This window comes from Balaenoptera borealis, assembly GCF_965194805.1.
Source record: "Balaenoptera borealis genome assembly, chromosome: 11".
Classification (NCBI taxonomy): Eukaryota; Metazoa; Chordata; class Mammalia; order Artiodactyla; family Balaenopteridae; genus Balaenoptera; species Balaenoptera borealis.
Genome location: NC_138868.1, coordinates 41,312,402 through 41,333,827, shown reverse-complemented (window position 1 = coordinate 41,333,827; position 21,426 = coordinate 41,312,402). Strand labels below are relative to the sequence as shown.

At 34.3% G+C, this 21,426-nt stretch overlaps 2 long non-coding RNA genes and 1 pseudogene across 3 annotated transcripts in view; 2 read left to right on the top strand and 1 right to left on the bottom strand.

The window, feature by feature from the left end:
- LOC309605651 overlaps positions 1 to 21,426 on the top strand; it is a 923,254-nt gene that overhangs the window by 732,064 nt on the left and 169,764 nt on the right. The gene's annotated exons all lie outside the window — the stretch shown is intronic.
- The window catches only part of LOC309605632, a 50,189-nt gene that overhangs the window by 24,750 nt on the left and 4,013 nt on the right, over positions 1 to 21,426 (top strand). The gene's annotated exons all lie outside the window — the stretch shown is intronic.
- Positions 676 to 21,069, bottom strand: LOC309606181 (large ribosomal subunit protein uL22 pseudogene; annotated as a pseudogene). The gene has a single exon. The product of its transcript is annotated as a large ribosomal subunit protein uL22 pseudogene (transcript).

Sequence of the window (21,426 nt, the reverse complement as noted above, 5' to 3'; positions counted from 1 at the left end):
AAATTATTTCTATTTTTTGCCATAACTGGTATGCTCATTTGTTCTTGTTCTATTATATTTTTTATATTTGATCCTTCCTTGCTGTTTTCTTTGGACCATCTTCTCTTTCATTACTTTTTCCCTATGGTAGTTTTAAAGATATATGTGTTGTTTTTAACTCTACTAATGTTTCCTTTTAACCTTAGTACTTAATGGTGAACTATTCAAAGTTCTCTTCTAAAGTTTCTAATCTTGTTCCTCCAGTACAATGATGACTAGCTAATCCTACTGTTAAACTCATCTACTGAGTTCTTAATTTCAATCATTATATTGTTCTTGATTCTATAATTTCAATTTGATATTTTTTCATAGATTCATTTCTCTGGAATCTTAGCCAAACTGTTGCAGATTTTAGTAGATACTTTTTACATGATTAAAAGAATTATACCATTGTTTTTCCTTAATATATTAAGGAAAAACCCATACGCCCTTTTTGGCCAACTGAATCATTGGCAATGTTGAGTTTTATAGCTATGATATAAAGTATATTTAGATTCAGAATTTTTGTATCTTCATGGGGGAATTTGTCATTTGCCATTATGAATTATATATGTTTACTTCAAGTATATTTGCCTTTAAAATTTCCTTGTTTGGAATTACGGGTTATAATTCCTGGTTATATCAGTTTTTTGATATAGGCTGAAATGCACTTCACTGAGTTTTAACAAATTCATATAAATATGAAGCTCATATCCCTATCAATATACAAAATATTTTCATCACTCCAGAGAGTTCTAAGTCAGTCTTTTCTAAATCTTTTACAATAGTAAAAAGAGATGAGTTATGTACCCATGTACCTTTTGCTCATTTACATATTACAGTATGTACAGTATATACTCTTTTCCATCAGCTTATTTCACTTAGAGTAATGTCTGTGAAATGCATCCACATTGGTGCATGAATAAGAAATGTTTCTTTTTGTTTTGGCATAATATTCCATCATATAAATATACCACAGTTTATTTATGCACTCACCAGTTGATAGATATTTGTACTGTTTCCAGTTGAGACTACTATGAATAAAGATTCTATGAATATTCTTGTACAAGCATTTGTACAGACCTAAGTTTTCATTTCTTTTGAGTAAATGCCTAGGAAAGGGATTGCTAGTTCATAGGGTATGTATGTATATGCTTAATTTTATAAGAAACTGCCAAACTGTTTTTCAAAAAGATTGTACCATTTTACACTGCTACCAGAAATATATGAGTTCTGGTTGTTCTACATTCTCAAGCCGAGGAAGTTCCTTCTATTTCCAGCTTCCTGAGATTTTATCATGAATGTGTATTGAATATTTCAAATGCTTTTTTTGTAGATATTGAAATTATCACTTTTTTTCTTTAGTTTGTTCATGAATCTTCTTTAGTCTGTCAATTAATATTTTAAAGTTACACAACCTTGTATTCCTAGAATAAATTTCCCCTGGTCATGATATACTATCAGTTTTATATATTACTAGATTTGATTTGCTAATATTTTATTAACAACTTTTGTATCTTTTGTGTTCATGAGGATTATTGTTCTGTAATTTTCTTTTCTTGTAGTATATTTGCCTGATTTTGGTATTAAGGTTTTCCTGGCCTTATAAAATGACTTGAAAAGTGTTTTTGCGATTTTCTGGAGAGTTTTGGTAAAATTGGCATTATTTCTTTCTTAAAAATATGGTAAAATTTACTAATGAAGACACTGAGTGTGGAGTTTTCTTTAAAATAATGCTGTCAGTTACAAGTTCAAGTTATTTAAACAGATATGGGACTATACAGCTATTTATCTTTTCTTGAGCTAGTTTTGACAATTTGCATCATTCAAGGAATTTGTCTAATTTATCCAAGATGTAAAATTTATTGGCATAAAATTTTTCATAATATGCCCTTATCCTTTTGATATCTGCAGGATCCGTAGTTATGTCCCCTCTGTCATTTTTTTTTTTTGATATTGACAAACTGTGATTTCTCTTTTCTTGATAGTTTAGCTAGAAGTTTATCCATTTTTTTTGTTTTAATTTTCCTTCAAATACCAGCTTTTGGTTACATTTTCTCTGTTGTTTATATTTCATTGATTTTTTTTCTCTTCATTATTTTCTTCCCTCTTAATTTGGTCTAATTTGCTCTTCTTTTTCTAGCTAGCTTCCTAAGGTGGGAGCTTAGATTACTGATCTGTTTTTCTTTTAAGTTAGTTTGATTAAGGTAGAATTTAAAATAAAACAAAATCCATCAATTTTAGGGGAAGGGGTATATTGTTCAATGAGTTATGAAATGTGTATACACCTAGGTCTCTATCACCAAAATCAATACATTGAATATTTTCATCTACTCAAAGGGTTTCCTCAAACTCCTTTTCAAGAAATCCCTCAACTTTACAGCAACCACCATTGTGATTATTTTCCACAATGAATATTTTCTTCACCTCAACACAATAATTTTGGGATTTATCAATGCTATTGTACAAATCAATATTTTCTAGTATTCTACTTCATCAATATACCAAAATTTGGGTGTTTTTGCTCACCTGTTGATAGATATTTGGGATGTTATAAATAAAGCTGATATTTTTCTTTCTTTTTTATCTTCTGAGCCCCTTTACCCGTTTCTCCCCCCCCCCCCAACCCCTTGCCTCTGGCAACCACCAATCTGATCTCTGTATCTATAAGCTTGTTTTTTTGCTTTTGTTTTTGTTTAGATTCTACATATAAGAAATATGATATTTGTCTTTCTCTGACTTATTTCACTAAACGTTATACCCTTGAGGTCCATCCATGTTGTCATAAATGGCAAGATTTCATTCTTTTTAAGGCTGAATAATATTCTACTATATATACAATATGCAGCAATTATTTCATCCATGCATCCATTGATGGATACTTAGGTTGTTTCCATATCTTGGCTATTGTAAATAAAGCTGCAGTGAATATGGGGGTGCACATAACTTTTTGAGTTACTGTTTTCATTTTCTTCAGATAAATACCAAGGAGTACAATTGCTGGATCATATGGTAGTTCTATTTTTAATTTTTAAGGAACCTGCATACTGTTTTCCACAGTGGCTGCACCAATTTATGTTCCCACCAAATGTGCACAAGGGTTTCCTTTTCTTCACATCCTCACCAACACTTGTTATTTCTTGTCTTTTTGATAATAGCCATTCTAATAGATGTGAGGTGATACCTCATCATGGTTTTAAATGCATTTCCCTGATGATTAATATTTTGAGCATTCTTTCCTGTACTTGTTGGCCAACTTTATGTCTACTTTGGAAATATGTCTATTCAGATTCTCTGCTCATGTTTAAAATCAGATTGTTTGCTATTGTGTTGTATGAGTTCTTTATATATTTTGGATATTAGCCCCTTATCAGATATAGGATATGAAAATATTTTCTCCCATTCAGTAGGTTGTCTTTTCATTTTGTTGATGGTTTGCTTTGCTGTGAAGAAGATTTTTAGTTTGATACAGTCCCACTTATTTATTTTTCCTTTTGTTGCTTTTGCTTTTGGTGTCAGATTAAAAAAATCATTGCCAAGACGTATGTTAAGGAGCTTACTGCCTATATTTTCTTCCAGGAGTTTTATGTTTTTAGGTCTTATGTTCAAATCTTTAATCCATTTTGAGTTAATTTTTGTGTATGGTGTAAGATGGTGGTTAAATTTCAGTCTTCTGAATGTGGCTGTCCAGTTTTCCCAGCACCATTTATTGAAAAGACTGTCCTTCCCCCAATGTATATTCTCTGCTCTTTTGTTGTAAATTAGTTGACTATATATATGTGGGTTTATTTCTTGGCTCTTTATTCTGTTTCATTGATCTGTGTGTCTGTTTTTATGCCAATACCATACTGTTTTGATTACTGTAATATAGTCTGAAATCAGGGAGCATGATGCCTTCTGCTTTGTTCAAATAAAGCTGACTTGACCTGTCATGTACAAGCCTCTTTATGGACATATGGTTTTAATTCTCTTAGGGAAATATTAAAAAGAACTACTGAATCATATAAGTGTATGTATAACTTCATAAGAAATTGAAAAATATTTTCTAAAGTTATCATACTATTCTATACTCCTACCAGCACTGTATGAAAGTTATAAATGCTCCACATCTTTACCAACACTTGATATTCACAGGTTTTAAAATTTTAGCCATTATAGTGAGTGTCTGGCAGTATCTCATGGTGTTAATTTGCATTTTCCTGATGGCTAATGCTACTGATCATCTTTTCTTGTGCTTATTGGCCATTCATATATCTTTGTGTGTGTGTGTTTGGAGTGTCCATTCAAATGTTTTGCTCATTATTACTGGATTATTTATATTATTTTGATTGACTTGTAAGATTTCTTCATATATTCTGGATACCAGTCTTTCATCAGATATATGTTTTATGAATATTTTCTCCCAGTCTGTGACTTGCTTTCTCATTTTCTTAATGGCTTTTTTGAAGAATAGAAGTTTTTAATTTTAATAGAATCCACTTCATTCATTCTTCCTTTTATGGTTTGTATTTTTTTGTCTTAAGTCATCTTTGCCTGCCATAAGATCACAAAGATTATTTTATGTTTTATTCTAAAAGTTTTATATTTTTAGCTTTATGTATAGGTCTATGATCCATTCTGAGTTAATTTTTGTGTATAGCATGAAATGAGTCAAGGTTGTTGTTTATTGTTTGTTTACCACATGGTTATCCAGTTGTTCCTTTTCCATTTGTTGAAAAGACTATCATTTTTCCACTGAATTACTCTCATGTTTTTGTAAAAATTCAACTACCATATGCATGGGTCTCTTTCTGGGCTCTAATTTGTTTTGTTCATTTACTTGTCTCTCTATGAAAACACCATCAGGTCTTAATTACTGAGGATTTCTAGTAGGTATTTAAATTAGATGGTATGGATTTTTCAACTTTGTTCTTCATTGCTAAATTTATTTTTGTTATTCATTTGGTTTCATTGGTTTTCTCTATTGTTTATTCATTTTATATTATATTAATTTTTATTCTTATTATTATCATATTAGTCTTTATACTTTGAGTTTAATTTCTTCTTTCTACCTTCTTGAGGTAGAAGCTGAGATCATTGATTTTAAATATTCTTTTTATTTCCTAAAATAAACAAAACTAACAAAAATTTCTCCCGAAGCACTGCTTAGATTAGTTGAATACACAAATTTTGTTATATTTTATTTTAATTATTATTCAGTTCAAAATATTTTCTAATTTTCCTTGTGAATTTTTCTCTGACTTTTGTGTTATTTAGAAATGTGTTGCTTAATTTCCAAATATTTGAGGATTTTCTAGATATATTTGTGTTTGATCATTCATTTTTATTGTAATCCAATAACATATTGTGCAGAAGTTCATTTTTTAAAATTTGCTTAGACTTTGTTCATGGTCCAGTATTTGGTATAGCTTGGTGACTGGCTGTTTCATACACACTTGAAAAAAAAAATGTCTTCTGTAGCTGTTGAGTATAGTGGCATATAAATCTTAATCAGGCTACTTTGATTGATAGTGCCTTTCAAATCTTTTGTATTCTTCCTATGTTTTTGTTTACTTAGTTTGACTGTTGGAGGAATATTAAATTTTCCAACAGTCATTGTGAATTTTCTATTTCTCCTTTCAGTTCTACTAGATTGTGTTATATGCATTTTGAACCTCTGTTATTACATGAATACTCATTCAGGATTGTTATGCTTTCTTGATGGACTGACACTTTTCATCATTATGAAATGTTCCTCTTTATCTCTGGTGATAACTCTTTGTCTTAATGTCAGCTTTGTCTGGTATTAATATAGCCACTTTAGCTTCTGGTGATTAGTGTTTTCATGGTATACCATTTTCTATCTTTTACCTCTAAGCTTCCTGTTTTTGTATTTAAAATGTGTATATTATTGTATATTGCTTTGATATCCAATCTGCCAATCTTTACCTTTTAATTAGGGTGTTAATGACATTTATATTAAGATAATTATTAATACCACTACATTTAAATCTACCTTATAATTTTTCTATTTATCACATCTGTTTTTTGACCATTTTTTTCTCCTTTTTTACCATTTTTTTGGACTAATTGAGAATTGTTTTTTAAATTCCACCTTTTCTTTTTTTTAACTATAACTCTTTGTTTTATTATAATTTTTTTTAGTGGTTGCAGTAGGGCTTACAGTATGTTTTCTTAATTTATTGTAATCTTCCATGAGTTAATAGATCACTTCTCAGGTAATGTACTAACATTACAAGAGTACCCTTCAATCTACCCCCATCTGTTGTGCTGTTGTTATCATACATTTTATTTCTATATATGTTATTATCCCACAATATATAATTAGTTTTGCTTTAAATAATCAATTATCTCTTAAAGGAATTAAGTTTAAAAAAAGGCTTATATTTACCTATACGTTTACCATTTCTGGCACTCCTTTTTCTTTCATGTAGGTTTGATTTTCCAGATGGTGGAAATTGTTCATTTTCAAGAACTTCCTTTAATATTCCTTGTAGTGCAGGTCTGCTGGTGATGAATTCTCTTAGATTTTGCTTATTGGAAAATGTTTTCATTTTACCTTTATTTTTGAAAGATAGTTTGTCTGGATATAGAATTCTAGATTGACAGTTTTTTCTTTCAGCATCTATAAGGTGTTTCTCTGTCTTCTAGCTTGCTTTGTTTCTGATGAGAAGTTAGTGCACATGTTTATTCTGAGTGCTTCAGTGTGTGCGTGTGTGTGTGTGTGTGTGTGTGTGTGTGTGTGTGTGTGTGCGTGCATGTGTGTTTTAAATGTGTCCTAGCTGTGGGTCATAGAGCCTCTTGAATCCGTAAGTTGATAGCTTTCTTCAGTTTTGGAAAATTCTTATCTAGTGTTACTTCAAATATTGCTTCTTCTAAATTCTCTTTCCTCTTCTTCTGAAGCTTACAAATTCTTTTATACTTGACCTTTTCAAACTACCCATATATCTTGTGCACTGTGTCACTAATTTCCATTTCTATTTCATTATTTTTCTCTGTGCTTCATTCCACATATTTTACAAATATATATTCTAATTCATGATTCCTCTTTTTTGCTTCTAGTTAATAGGTAATATATTGTGAAACCATGTATCGAGTTCTTAATTTCAGTTGCTGTATTTTTCAGCTCTATAATTTCTATTTAATGATTTTTATAGATTCCAAGTCAATTTCTCTACCTTTTCTCCTATATTCTTGAACATATAAGTCATATCTGATAAAAAATAAAGTCCATGTTAGATAATGCCAAACAACTAGATCATCGTTAAGTGTGCCTCTATTGCCTTTTTTCTCTTAATTTTTAGTCATTTGGTTCTTTTTCCTGAAATGCAATTTAATTTCTAATTGCCATTAGACAATTTTTTTAAAATATTTTAATTAATTAATTAATTTATTTATTTATTTATGGCTGTGTTGGGTCTTCGTTTCTGTGCGGGGGCCTTCTCTAGTTGCGGCAAGCGGGGGCCACTCTTTGTTGCGGTGCGCGGGCCTCTCACTATCATGGCCTCTCTTGTTGCGGAGCACAGGCTCCAGACGCACAGGCTCAGTAGTTGTAGCTCACGGGCCTAGTTGCTCCGCAGCATGTGGGATCTTCCCAGACCAGGACTCGAACCCATGTCCCCTGCATTAGCAGGCAGATTCTCAACCACTGCGCCACCAGGGAAGCCCTAGACAATTTTTTTTTAATAAAAATGGTAGAGGCTTTGGATGCATTATCTTCCTACATTATTTTTTTTTTCTGAAAAGCTATGAGCAAGTCACTGTCATCCAACCACAGATTGAAGTCATTTGAGAGTGGATTTCAGGCATCACAAGGGCTGGCTTATTTATGAGTTGTCTTAAGTATAGCTCTTCAGGTGTTTCAGCTGAAAGCCTAAGGTTTCCATGCTAGGTCTGGACTCCTATTTTTGTGGTTTTAGGGCCATGAAACTGCTGAAATTCTGTTTACCATTTTCATCTCTTAGCAGTCACTTTCTCCTTGTTGTATTTTGGTCTCTTTATAGGAGTATGTGCAACTTAAAATTCAGCTTAAGATTCAGCAAATTCCTTTGAAGGGAATGTTAGGCTCACTTCTCTGGGGTTCCTTTTACTTCTGGGATCTCGGCGCCTCCATCCTGGTTACCTTGAAAGCCTTGGACTCTAATTTTTGTCTTCTAGCACAATGAGACTGCCATAGACTTTAGGCTTCCACTTTCTGATCAGTATCTCTGCCCCACACTATGAATTTAAAAATGCCCCACAGGGGGACTTCCCTGGTGACACAGTGGTTAAGAATCCGCCTGCTAATTCAGGGGACATGGTTTAGAACCCTGGTCTGGGAAGATCCCACATGCCTCGGAGCAACTAACCCCATGCGTCACAAGCACTGAGGCTGCACTCTAGGGCCTGAGAGCCGCAACTACTGAAGCCCACGCACCTAGAGCCCGTGCTCCACAACTAGAGAAGCCACCACAATGAGAAGCCTGCACACCTCAATGAAGAGTAGGCCCTGCTCGCCACAACTAGAGAAAGCCCTTGTGCAGCAAAGAAGACACAATGCAGCCATAAACAAACAAACAAATAAATAAATAAATTTATTTTTTTTAAAAATGCCCCATAGGGAAAAAGCGATGATGAATATAGGAGCCTCAATGGGTTTCCCTTCTCTCTGAAATCTTATACTCTCATGTCTATCTGCTTTACTTGTTCTCTTATGCATTCAAATGGCTAGATTTATTTTTGGCATTTATCCAGTTTTTACAGTTGTTATCTGTGGCAGAGCTGGCCTAATATATGGTATTCTGTCATAGCCAGAGCAGAAGTCACTACTTTTATTTTTGTCAAAAAATATACTTGAGCCTATACTATGAAAGCATATGTAATTATTTACCTCCTTCAATGAAGATGGATAATACATCTTTTCCCATCTTTATTTTACCTACGACCACCAGTTTTAATTGGTGTAAGATAATTTTACACTGTTAATTGTTGCTCCTTTTATAAATTAAGAATCTTCTCTTTCAGGAATTATTTATGACACTTTCATTCTGTTTTGTAACCGTATTTACCACACTTATTTAGAATAAATTATGTGCTTACATGCTTTCAGTTGCTCATTACCAGTTCTTCCACACCATGACTTTACTATTTATGACTTTAAAATTTTGACTCTTTTTTTCTTTTCAGCTGCCTGAAGTAGATCTTGGAGTAATTTTTCAGGAAGAATGTATGAGTCAAGTACTTCATGAGTCCTTGCATAACTGAGATTATTCATCTGTTGACTTCATATATGAACTACAGTTTTCAAGTATTTAATCATTTACCTAAAAAAAAAAAAAAAATCAAACACTTACCTGGGCAAAGTATTGTGCTAGATGCTAGGAATACAGCCATATGTAAACTGTGCATGGTTGATGATTTCATGGAGTTTACACTCTGGTGGGGAAAACAGACATTAATAGCTGATTCCACAATTAATTACTGATGATCATAGTAACAAAGGAGACTAACAGAATTCTAGTCAGGAGAGGAGCAAGGGGCAGGAAAGTCTTCTCTGAAAGGGTAATAATTAAATGAAGACACCTAAACTGAACAAATGACCTCGGGTGTTTCTATTTGGGAAGGGGTGATAAATTCTAGGCAGAGGGGGCAACATATGCAAGAACTTGAGGCTGGATGGAATATGAAAGAAAGGCAGTGTAGATGGTAGGCAGGGTAAGGAAGAGAAGTGTGACATGTGGCTGGTGAAATGGCCGAAGGCTGATGACACAGAATCTCGAAGGCCTCATTCAGGATTTGGATTCTTACGCAGTGCAAAATCACTGAAGGGGTTGGAGCAGAGATGTGGAATGATCAGTCCTGACTTTTTAAAAAAGTCACACTGATTGTGCTGTGTTTAATGATTCAGAAAGGAGTAAGGAGATGAAGATGGACCAACCAGGAGGCTATTTGCTGTCACAAAGGTTCCAGTGAGAGATGATAGTGGCTTGGGTCAGAGTGGTGGCAGTGGAAACTGTAAGAGGTGGATATATTTAAGACATTGTTGGAGATATCTTTCGCTCTTCTCACGCACCCAACATCAAATCCATTAGCAGTCTGTCTGCTGTACCTTTGAAATATTTCCAATCCAATCACTTCTTACCACCCCCTCCACTTTCACCCCAGTCCAAGTCCCCAGCATCTCTTGTCTGCAGGTTATTATTATTACATGATTATATTATTGTCGTAGCTTCCTAGCTATTCTTTCTGTATTTACTTTTGCTCCACTTCACAGAATGATCCTGTTAAAATGTAAATCAGACTAGGTCGTTCATTTCAAACCTCTCCAACAATTTCCTATTTCACTCAGACGTTCTAACAATGCCCCACAAGGCCAAATGTGATCTAGCCTTGTTATTTCTGATATCTCTTGTCACTGTCTGTTTTGCTTATTCTAGTCCAGCTACACTGGTCTCCTTGTCATTCTCTCACCATACCCAGGGCCTTTGCACTTGCTGTTCTCTTTTTGAGGAACACTCTTCCCCTAAATCTTTGCATGACCTGCTCCCATATATTATTCCAGGCTCTACTCAAAGGTGTCAGCTTCAGAGACATCCTCCCTGACCATCGTATGAGACCTGCTCCACTGCCAGCCTCTATCCTCTGACCCTGCTTCATCTTCCTTCAGAGCACTGACATGTTGGATAGCTTTGTATTTATTTGTATATTGTTTCTTTTCCTCAACTGGAATGTGAGCTCCTGGGGAGCAGATGTATTGCTGTGTTATTGTTACATGGTCAGAAATATCCACCTTGTAAATGATTTGGTTGAATGTGGCAGTGAGGAAAGAGACAGTGCTGAGGATGGCTCCCATGTTTCCAGCTTAGAAAGTAGGGTAACTGGGAGTGCTGTCCACTGAGATAGGGAAGTTGGAGGAAGAAGGGTTTTGGAGAGATCGGGAGTTTGAAACTGGACAGGCTGAATTTAAGATAACCTTAAAACATCAAAAGGGGATATCTAGTAGCCAAATGGACACATGGGCTTGTAAAGTGATCCATATATGGGGGTTCTCAGCCCTAAGTGACCAATTCCTCCCGGTTTGTTTAGGACTTTTCCTAATTTTACCACTATGTCCCAAGTCTTGTTGAAACCCCTCAGCCATGGACAAACTGTGCTGGTTGGTCAACCTACAGTCATCACATAGGTCATAGATGGAAGCCATGGCATGACTGTCGGGTCACAGGGAGAGTGTGCAGAGTGAGAAAAGATGCTTGTCCAAGCTTGAGCCCTGTGGAGCTCCAGTGATAAAGACACTGTGTGCATGCTTCACCTCCCGTTGGGCTCTGGGCTCCCTGTGGGCTGGGAGGCATGATGCATGGTAGCTGCCCAATCATATTTGTTATGAATGAAAAAAGAATTAAAGGTTGAATAAGTGAGGCACAAAGGAGGCTGAGAGAAATAGGAGTAAAGAAGAGTTTTAAAGTAAAGTTTTAAACATTGTGTTACTTCTGTCCTCTGTTCAAAACTCTTCAAAGATTTTCTCAGGTAAAAATTCAAAAACCTTGCTTGCAAGGCCTTGTAGGCTCTACTTTCTCCAGCCTCATCACCTGCTTCTCTTTACCTTGCTGCCTTTGCTGCCACAGGGCCTTTGTACATCTCTGCCTGTTATGCTCTTCCCTGATAACTGCAATGCTAGTAGAAGAGGAAATTGGAATCAAGAGGGATCTTTTCTATCTTTTTAAAACTCCCTCCCTCTCTTACGTGTGTGTGTGTGATAAGTTTCTCTAGTCATCTTGGTGGGTATGTGTATGTAGTGATATATCATTATGGTCTCAATTTGCACCTCTATAACAAGAAATGATGTTGAGTGTTTCTTTTGAACATTTGGACACCCCATTTTGTGAAGTGCCTCTTTAAGCCCTTTTTGTGTAATTTTCTATTGGATTGTTTTTCATTTTCTTGTTGTTTTGTACAAATTCTTTACATTTCTGGATACTAAACTTTTGTCAGATATGTATTATAAATATCTTCTACTCTGTGGCTTTCCGTTTCCCCATTTTAATGGTATCATTGATAAATTCTTAATTTAAAAGTATTCCAATGTACCAATCTTCTTCTTCATGGTTTGTGCTTTATGTATCCTACTAGAATAATTTTTTTTTTTTTTTTTTTTTTTTTGCCAACCTGAGGTCATGAAGATATTCTCCTATATTTTCATCTCGAAGCTTTATTGTTTTTCTTTTCACATGTAGAGCTACGCTTTCTGGGACTCCATCCTTCCCATGCTGTACTACAGTGCGACTGTTCTTACACATCAAGTGGCTATATGTGTGGGTCTGTTTCTAGATTTTTTATTCTGTTCCATTGGTTCCTTTGTCTATCTTTGGGCTAATACCACACTATGTTTACTCCTGTAGCTTTATAACAAGTCTTGATGTGGCACAGGGTGTGCTTGACCTATGTTGATCCCATTGCCTCTAGTGTGAAATACAAACTCCTTACCAAGGCCTACAAGGCCCACATTCTTGTCCCTGCCTATGTCCCCAATCCCATCTCTCCACTCTCCTAACTCACTACGTCCCAGTAGGCGTTTCTGTTCCTTTGAAAATAGACATTCAAGGCTTGTTCCTGTCTTAGCACCTTTGCACTTGCTGTTCTGTTTCTCTGGATCTCTCTTCCCCAGATCATCACAGGGTTAGAGCCTTCTTGTTATTTCAGATGCCAGATGAAATGTCGCTTTCTCAGAGACTCTTCTGATCACCTTCCCTAAATAAATTTTCCCTCTCCCTTCTGCCCTTGCCCACACTCTGTCACCTTGCCCCATGCAATTATAAGACTTACCAGTATCTGAAATAACATGTTTATTTATTTATTTGGCATATTATAGTTCTTCCTTCCACTAAAATGTAACTTCCAACGGCCATAGGACCTTGTCAGTCTTTTGTATCCTTGCTGGATGCTTAGCTACTAGACTAGTGCTTGGCACATAGAAAGTTCTCAATAAATTTTGATGGGAAGAATTTGCTTTTCTTTAATTCATTGGTCTCAGTATCCTCTGGAGACTTTCTTCCTCTTCTCGGTGAAGCTTTTGAGATATTTGAAGGCAGCAACCATTTCTCCCTGAAACTTTCTCTTCTTAAAATTAAATGTCTTTAGTTGCTTCCACTTATACATGGATGCATCTTTGGCTTAGCTGTTTTGTTTAATCATACAGTGAGTTCATCAACACTTTAGATCACACTTTGTACCTTCTCTCTGTGAACCTATTCCTGCCATATACACACAAATACATCTTGCCTTGCCTGATGCTGCTCATGGCCAGGAGACTCAGGAAATGTTTGCCAAATGAAAGGCTGAATGTAATGTGCTACAAGCAGAGAATCCCTGGTGCTCAGGCTTTGAAGGGTGAAAGGATCAACATGGCTTCCCCGGCCAGATTTATTACTCTCCCTTTCACTGCATTCCGTCGCCCACACTCCCAGGGCCTTTGTAAATCACTGGGTGTTATTCCTTCACTTACACATTTTTTATGACTGTCCTTTTAGGACCACATAAATCACATGTCAAATCAGGTTATTAGCGGGAGCTATTTTTTCTCTCCTGTCAACAACCTGGTATTTTAATTCACTTTGGACTTTTCTATTTCTATTTGTAACCCTTCTCTGGGATGTTGGATGCTGGCAGAAAGATTTGCTCTGAAGGAAAATCGGGGGGCGGGGGGGAGAGTTAGACCAGATATCAGACAACAAGTGTATAGTCTTATAGTTATGAGAATGATGTAAAAAAAGAACCTTCTACCTTTGTCACCGAAAGATGACCTTAATCCCTGGGTTAATCAGGAGGCTTTCCTTATTAGCTAAAGAAAAATGAAGAATTTCCCTCAGGAACATAGAATTGGAGAAATATTTGGTTTAGGGTAGAGATTAAAGGTCATTCCATCATTCAAAACATATTTGAGTGAACCAATAAGGAAATATGAAGAGGGAGGAAGTTACTTGTTTAAGTTAATGGCAGAGATGTGCTATGAACTCAGACCTCTTACTATTTTAGGTGTTAAAAAGAAATTTTAATGTCAAAATACTATAAAATACAAAAATTTAAAAATCCCTCATATTCCCACTATCAACAGTTGAAAGTGTTAACATTTTCAAATACTTTTTACTTCTGGATCCCTTTGATTTCCATCTTCAGTCTGACTTTCACTCCCTCTACATATATGGGCTCACTATTATGCTTTGTATGTTTTCTTCCCAGACTTCTTTTTTTTTTTCTTTTCTTTTCTTTGCATTTATTTTTTGTGGCATTTATTCCCGGGCCATAAATTTTTGTTTCTTCAGTTTCTTCTAGGCAACCTCCTCTTCTGGCTTAGGAACAATCTGTTCTTTTTCAGTAAGGATCAGTTCACTGTGGCAGGGAGAGCTCACGTATGGGTTGAGTCGACCATGAGCTCTGTAAGTCCTGCGCCGCATCTTGGGGGATTTGTTCACCTGGATGTGCTCAGTGACCAGAGAATCTACATCTAAGCCCTTAAGTTCAGCATTACTCTCTGCATTTTTGAGCATGTGCAGTAAAAATTCAGCACTCTTTTTGGGCCACTGACCGTGTGTCCAGCCCCACTGTTTGGCCTGGGCACACCTACCAACTCCACCATTGTAACCATGGAATGGCACACATTGCTTCTTTAAAGAGACATCCTTCAGATACTTGGTGGCTTTTCAGATATGCATACCCTTAATGGCCTGGGCAATTTCACGAGTGTTCTTAAAGTGAACACGAAGATTTGAACCTCTTGACTTGCATGATTTTGTGGGGTTTTCTGGGTCAAGTGAATAGCAAACCATATTTAGAGGTCACCTCAGGCCGCTTACCAGAAAAGTTCCCAGCCTTTTAAAATATGTACTTATGCATTTTTGTGCATATCCATAGATCTCTATAGTAGTATTTTTTGTGTGCTTTTAAGATTTATAAATATAATCACAATGTTTATAGCAGTATGCAACTTGTTTTTTTCACTCCACAGTGTTTTTTTTAAAGGTCTTTCCATGTTAATTCACATTAACCTACATGTTTATTTTAATTGCTGCATGGAAGTTATGTACCCCCATTTTTTCCTTCATTCCTTTTTTTGATGCACATGTAGATTGTTTCTGACTTTTCCCATTATCAAATAATGATATTATGAACATTCATGTAATGGTCTCAGTGCTTATAGGTATGATTATTTTTCTAGGTAAATAACTAATCCTAGAATTGCTGGGTCAAAGGGTATGAACAGTTTTAGTTTTAATAGAAACAGTCAAAACTTCTCCAGAGTGGCTGTACAAACTTATATTCCTATTAACAGTGAATAGCAAATGTTTTTTTCAACAAGTCCTTGTTGAAACACTTAATATTATCAGAATATTTTAAGTTTTCCAATTTGACAAATTAAAAAAATTCTCATTTTTGTTTTAATTTCACTGAGCTTGAAATTAAGCTTTTCTTATGCTTATTGATGATATTAAAATTGTCCTTATAACCTTTGTCCCATTTTTTATCTTTTTATTATTGCTTTGTGGGAATTCTTTATATATTCTGGATCTTGAACGTTGGTTGGTTATTAGTCATTGCAAGTAACTCTCCCCATTTTATGGCTTGTCTTTCCACTTTGTTTATAGGGTATCGTATTAAATGGACATTTTCAATTTTTAATGTAGTTAAATTTATCATTTTTTTCTTTATGACTTGGTACTTTTGCTGTCTTTTTAAAGAAATTTTTGTCACTTCTGATCAAATATGTTCTCTTTTTTTCTAATAGTTTAAAGTTTGACTTTTAAATTTTGGTGTTTTAATAAGTCTGGTATTTATTTTTGTGTATAGTACGAGATAGGGATTTAACTTAATTTATTTTTTGTCTAGATAACCAATGTTCTACACCCATTAATTAAGACTATTATCTATTCTTTCTTCATTACTTATAATGACACCTTTGTCAAATACTAGATTTCCATATATGTATGTACTAGTCTTTGGACTCCCTAATCTGTTCCATTGATCAATTAGTCTATTTTAACTTTGTTTTAATTTTAATATCTGGTAAACTGAGATACCTTACTTATTGTTATTTTCAAAATGGTCTTGGTAATGTTTCTTTATAAAAATTAACTTTTAAAATTTATATATGAGAAAAACACACAGGTTTTAGATGTACCATCTGATGAGTTTTGATATACCTATACATGTGTAACCACCACCCCTACAAATATGTAGAACATTTCCATCATCCCGGAATATTCCTCTAGGCCCCCTGCAGTTAATATCCCACCCTACCCCAAAGCAGGACTGGAATATAATGAGTTGAATAAGACAACTAGGATGCAAAATTTAAGGAAGCATTTGCTCACAATTCTGCAAGTGAGTGCTTTCTTAAATCATGTGCGATAGGCTCTTCACTAGCCTAGCCCTAGTGCATCAAAGGCAACTGCTGGTCCAATTTCTATCATCATAAGAGAGTTTATTTAGCCTGTTATGCACTTCATACAAATGAAATAATAAAGAAAGTACTCTTTTGTGTCTGACTTCTTTTGCTTAATGTAATGTCTATGAAATTCATCCATGTTGTTGCATGTATCACCAGTTGGTTAATTTCTGTTACCTACTAGTGTTCCATCTAGAATTTACCAAACACAAAAATGTTTATTCATTCATCTGTTAATGAACATTTGGATTGTTTCCAGTTTTAGTTATTATGAATAGTTTCTGTGAATATTTGTACACGTCTTTTTTTGTGGGCGTATATTTGTATTTCTCTTGAGTAATGTCTAGGAGAGGACTTTCTGGGTCATAGAATAGGTGTTTGCTTAACTGTAAAAGAAACTGGCAAATTATTTTATAAAATGATTGGAAAATTTACTCTCCCACCAGCGATTGGAGACCTCCAGTTTTTCCACATCCTTATTAACTAGTCACAGTTTGCATGAAGTTGCATTTCCCTGGCAGCTAAAGTCCAGAATCTTTTCATGTGTTTATTAGTCATCATAACTTCTGTGAAGTACCTGTATATTTATTTGATTGATTGTCTTCTAATTATTGATTTTTTTAAAGTATTTTTTATATATTCTAGAGATACATTCTTGTCAATTATTATTATGACTTTTTAATCCTGGTCAGTAGCTTGAGTTATTTTTAATGATGTCTTTTGAAAAGTAGAAGTTTATAATTTTAATAAAGTCCAATTTATTTTTTCTTTATACTTTATTATTTTTGTGTCCTATCTGCCTACATCTGTGATTGCTAAGATTTCTCCTAAATTTTCTTTAGAAGTTTTATAATTTTAGTTTTTATGCTTTTAAGATCTATGATTCACTTTGAATTAATATTGAGTATGGTATGAGGTAGGGGTCCAAGTCTGTTATTTTCCTGGATATGGATATCTAGTTGTTTAGCACAATTTGAGGAAAGGGACATTATTTTCCCACTGAATTGCCTATTAAAATCAATTGATTGTATGTGTGTGAGTCTATTTCTGAGCTCTCTGCTCTGTTCCATTGATCTAATTTTCTAAACTTCCACCACTATCATACTGTTTTGCTTTATAACAAGTGATGAAATCAGGTAAAGTAATTCTTCCAATTTTGATTTCCTTTTTAGTGACTATACATCAATTTGAAAAGAACTGACATCTTAACAATATTGAGTGTACCAATCCATGAATATGGTATATCTCTCCAAGTATTTCGATATTTAAAAAGTTTTTTTCAGTAATCTTTGTAGGTATTAGTGACAAAGTCTTACACATCTTTTATTTACATATTCCTAAGTATTTTATATTTTTTGTGTTATTTTAAATACAATTTTTTAAATCAGTGTTTTTATTTTTTATCACTAGCATGTAGAAATGCAATTTATTTTTGTATATTGCCATTTTTTCTGTAACTTAGCTGAATTTACTTACTGATTTCAGCACTTTTTGTAGAGTTTTTAGGTTTTCCATGTAAACCAGCAATCTTCAAAACTTTTTTAAATCTCAAGAGTGTTTTAGACTCTTACAAATTGTTGGGAAACCTAAAGAGCTTTTTAATATGGGTTAGATTAATTGTATACCTACCCATTTAGAAATATAATCAAAAAATTATTTAAATATGTGTGCATCCATTTGAAATAGCAATAAACCCATTGTACATAAACATAAATAACACATTTTTATTTTTAAAAAACTCTACTTTCCAAAACAAACAAAATAGTGGAATTGTTTCATATTTTTGTAAATTTCTTCAATGTCTAGCTTAATAGAAGATGGATGGATTCTTTTTTTTTTTTTTTTTATTAATTTATTTATTTATTTTTAGCTGTGTTGGGTCCTCGTTGCTCTGCCTGGGCTTTCTCTAGTTGCGGCGAGCAAGGGCTACTCTTCATTGCAGTGCGCAGGTTTCTCATCACGGTGGCTTCTCTTGTTGTGGATCACGGGCTCTAGGTGCGCAGGCTCCAGTAGTTGTGGCACGTGGCTAGGTAGTTGTGGCTTGTGGGCTCTAGAGCGCAGGCTCAGTAGTTGTGGTGCATGGGTGTAGTTGGTCTGTGGCATGTGGGATCTTCCCAGACCAGGGCTTGAACTCATGTCCTCTGCATTGGCAGGTGGATTCTTAACCACTGTGCCACCAGGGAAACCCCCTGGATGGATTCTTGTATCTGTTTCTACATTCTATCTGTTACAATATCACACATCATGCCTCTGAAGAACTACACTGTACACTCATGAGGCAATGTGGATAAAAAAAGCAAGTAACATCTTAGTATTACTTTGAAAATGTCTTTTACCTCATGGACTCCCTAAAAGAGACTCAGGGACCTGCCAGGAATCCTTGGACAATACTTTAAGAAGCACTTTTGAGAGCAATTATATCAGCTATAAACAAACAAAATGAGTTTTACTCTCCCAATTCAATTTTTATATCATTTTTTTTTTCCTGTCCTTTTGCTTTGGCTAAGACCTCCACTACAATGTGTAATAGAGTAAGGAGAGCAGACATCATCACCTTATTCCCAAACTTGGGGGAAAAGTTTTTAAAATATTACCATTTACTATGATGTTTTTGTAGATGCTTTTAAGTAGATTGAGGAAGTTTCCTGCATTGTAGTTTTCTGAGAACTTTTCTTTTGTTTTATCATGAATGGCTATTAAATTTTGTCAAAATGCTCTTCTATATCGAGATGATTATATGATTTTCTTCCTTTTTCTGTTAATTGTGGTAAATTTTATTGATTTATTTATCATTGATGAATCAACCCCACACTTCTAGGATACACCCCACTTTGTACATATTTTTATATATTGCTGGATTAAATTTGCTAATGTTTTAGAAAGCATTTTTGTACCAATGTTTGTAAGATTTATTGGCCTCTCATTTTCTTTTCTTGTAATAACCTTGTCACGTTATTGCATTTATGTTGACCTGACAAATTCACTGGGGAAACACTCACTCCTCTTTTATTTTCTGAATGAGTTTGGTTAGATTGCTATTATTTCTTTTTTAAGGTTTTGATAGAATTCACCAGTGAAACCATCTGGGTCTAGCTTTGTATAAGTTCTGATTATAAACTTTTTTAATAGATATAGGCTGTTCACTTTTTCTATTTTTAGTTCTTGTGGCAGTTTTAGTAATTTGTGCTTTCCAAAAAATTAGTCATTTTCTTCTATGTTGTTGAATGTATTTACATGAAGATGTTTATATTATTCTCTTATTACCCTTTAAAGTCTATCTTATCTTCAATAATATCTACTTTTGAATTTCTGGTATTGTTAATTTGTGTTTTGTCATTAATTTTTTAAAGAATTTGTTAATATTAATAACAATTTTTAAGAAACAAATTTGGGTGTTGGTAATAGTCTCATTTTTTCCCTATCATTGATCTGTTTGCATCTGTATTTTTTTAATCATCAGATTTAACTTCCTTGTTTTTTGTTCCTTACTTCTTAATTCAAAGATTTAGTTCATTGATTTTGAATCATCTTCTTTTCTAAAATAGGCACTTTAAATGCATACATTTATCTCTATGACTGCCCTGGTTGCCTCTTATATTTTTTTTGTCATCATTCAATGCAAAATAATTTTTGATTCCCTATTAATTTCTTCTTTGATTTGTATATTATCTAGAAACGTGTGTAAATTTCAACTATTGAAGGATTTTTAAAGCATATCTTATTGCTATGGTTTTCTGATTAAAACACTTGAGTCAGACAATATACTGTATAAGATTTCAATCTTTTGATGAAAACATAGGATCTATCTTGGTGAACTTTTTTTTTTAACATCTTTATTGGAGTATAATTCCTTCACAATGGTGTGTTAGTTTCTGTTTATAACAAAGTAAATCAGCTATACGTATACATATATCCCCATATCCCCTCCCTCTTGTGTCTCCCTCCCACCTTCCTTATCCCACTGCTCTAGGTGGACATAAAGCACCGAGCTGATCCCCTTGTGCTATGTGGCTGCTTCCCACTGGCTATCTATTTTACGTTTGGTAGTGTATATATGTCCATGCCACTATCTCACTTCATCCCAGCTTACCCTTCCCCCTCCCCATGTCCTCAAGTCCATTCTCTACAGAGAATTTGTTTCATTGGGTCCCATTTGTTTATTTTTGTTTTTATTTCCATTTCTCAAGGAGGTGGGTCAAAAAGGATCTTGCTGTGATTTATGTCATAGAGTGTTCTTCCTATGTTTTCGTCTAACAGTTTTATAGTGTCTGGCCTTACATTTAGGTCTTTAATCCATTTTGAGTTCATATTTGTTATATGGTGTTAGGGAGTGTTCTAATTTCATTCTTTTACATGTAGCTGTCCAGTTTTCCCAGCACCACTTATTGAACAGGCTGTCTTTTCTTCATTGTATATTCTTGCCTCCTTTATCAAAGTTAAGATGACCATATGTGTGTGGGTTTATCTCTGGGCTTTCTGTTCTGTTCCACTGATCTATATCTCTGTTTTTGTGCCAGTACCATACTGTCTTGATTACTGTAGCTTTGTAGTATAGTCTGAAATCTGGGAGCCTGATTCCTCCAGCTCCATTTTGCTTTCTCAAGATTGCTTTGGCTATTTGGGGTCTTTTGTGTTTCCATACAAATTGTGAAATTTTTTGTTCTAGTTCTGTGAAAAACGCCAGTGGTATTTTGATAGGGATTGCATTGACTCTGTAGATGGCTTTGTGTAATACAGTCATTTTCACAATGTTGATTCTCCCAATCCAAGAACATACTATGTTTCTCCATCTGTTTTATCATCTTTAATTTCTTTCATCAGTGTCTTATAGTTTTCTGCACACAGGTCTTTTGTCTCCTTAGGTAGGTTTATTCCTAGGTATTTTATTCTTTTTGTTGCAATGGTAAATGGGAGTGTTTCCTTAATTTCTCTTTCAGATTTTTCATCATTAGTGTATAGGAATGCAAGAGATTTCTGTGCATTAATTTTGTATC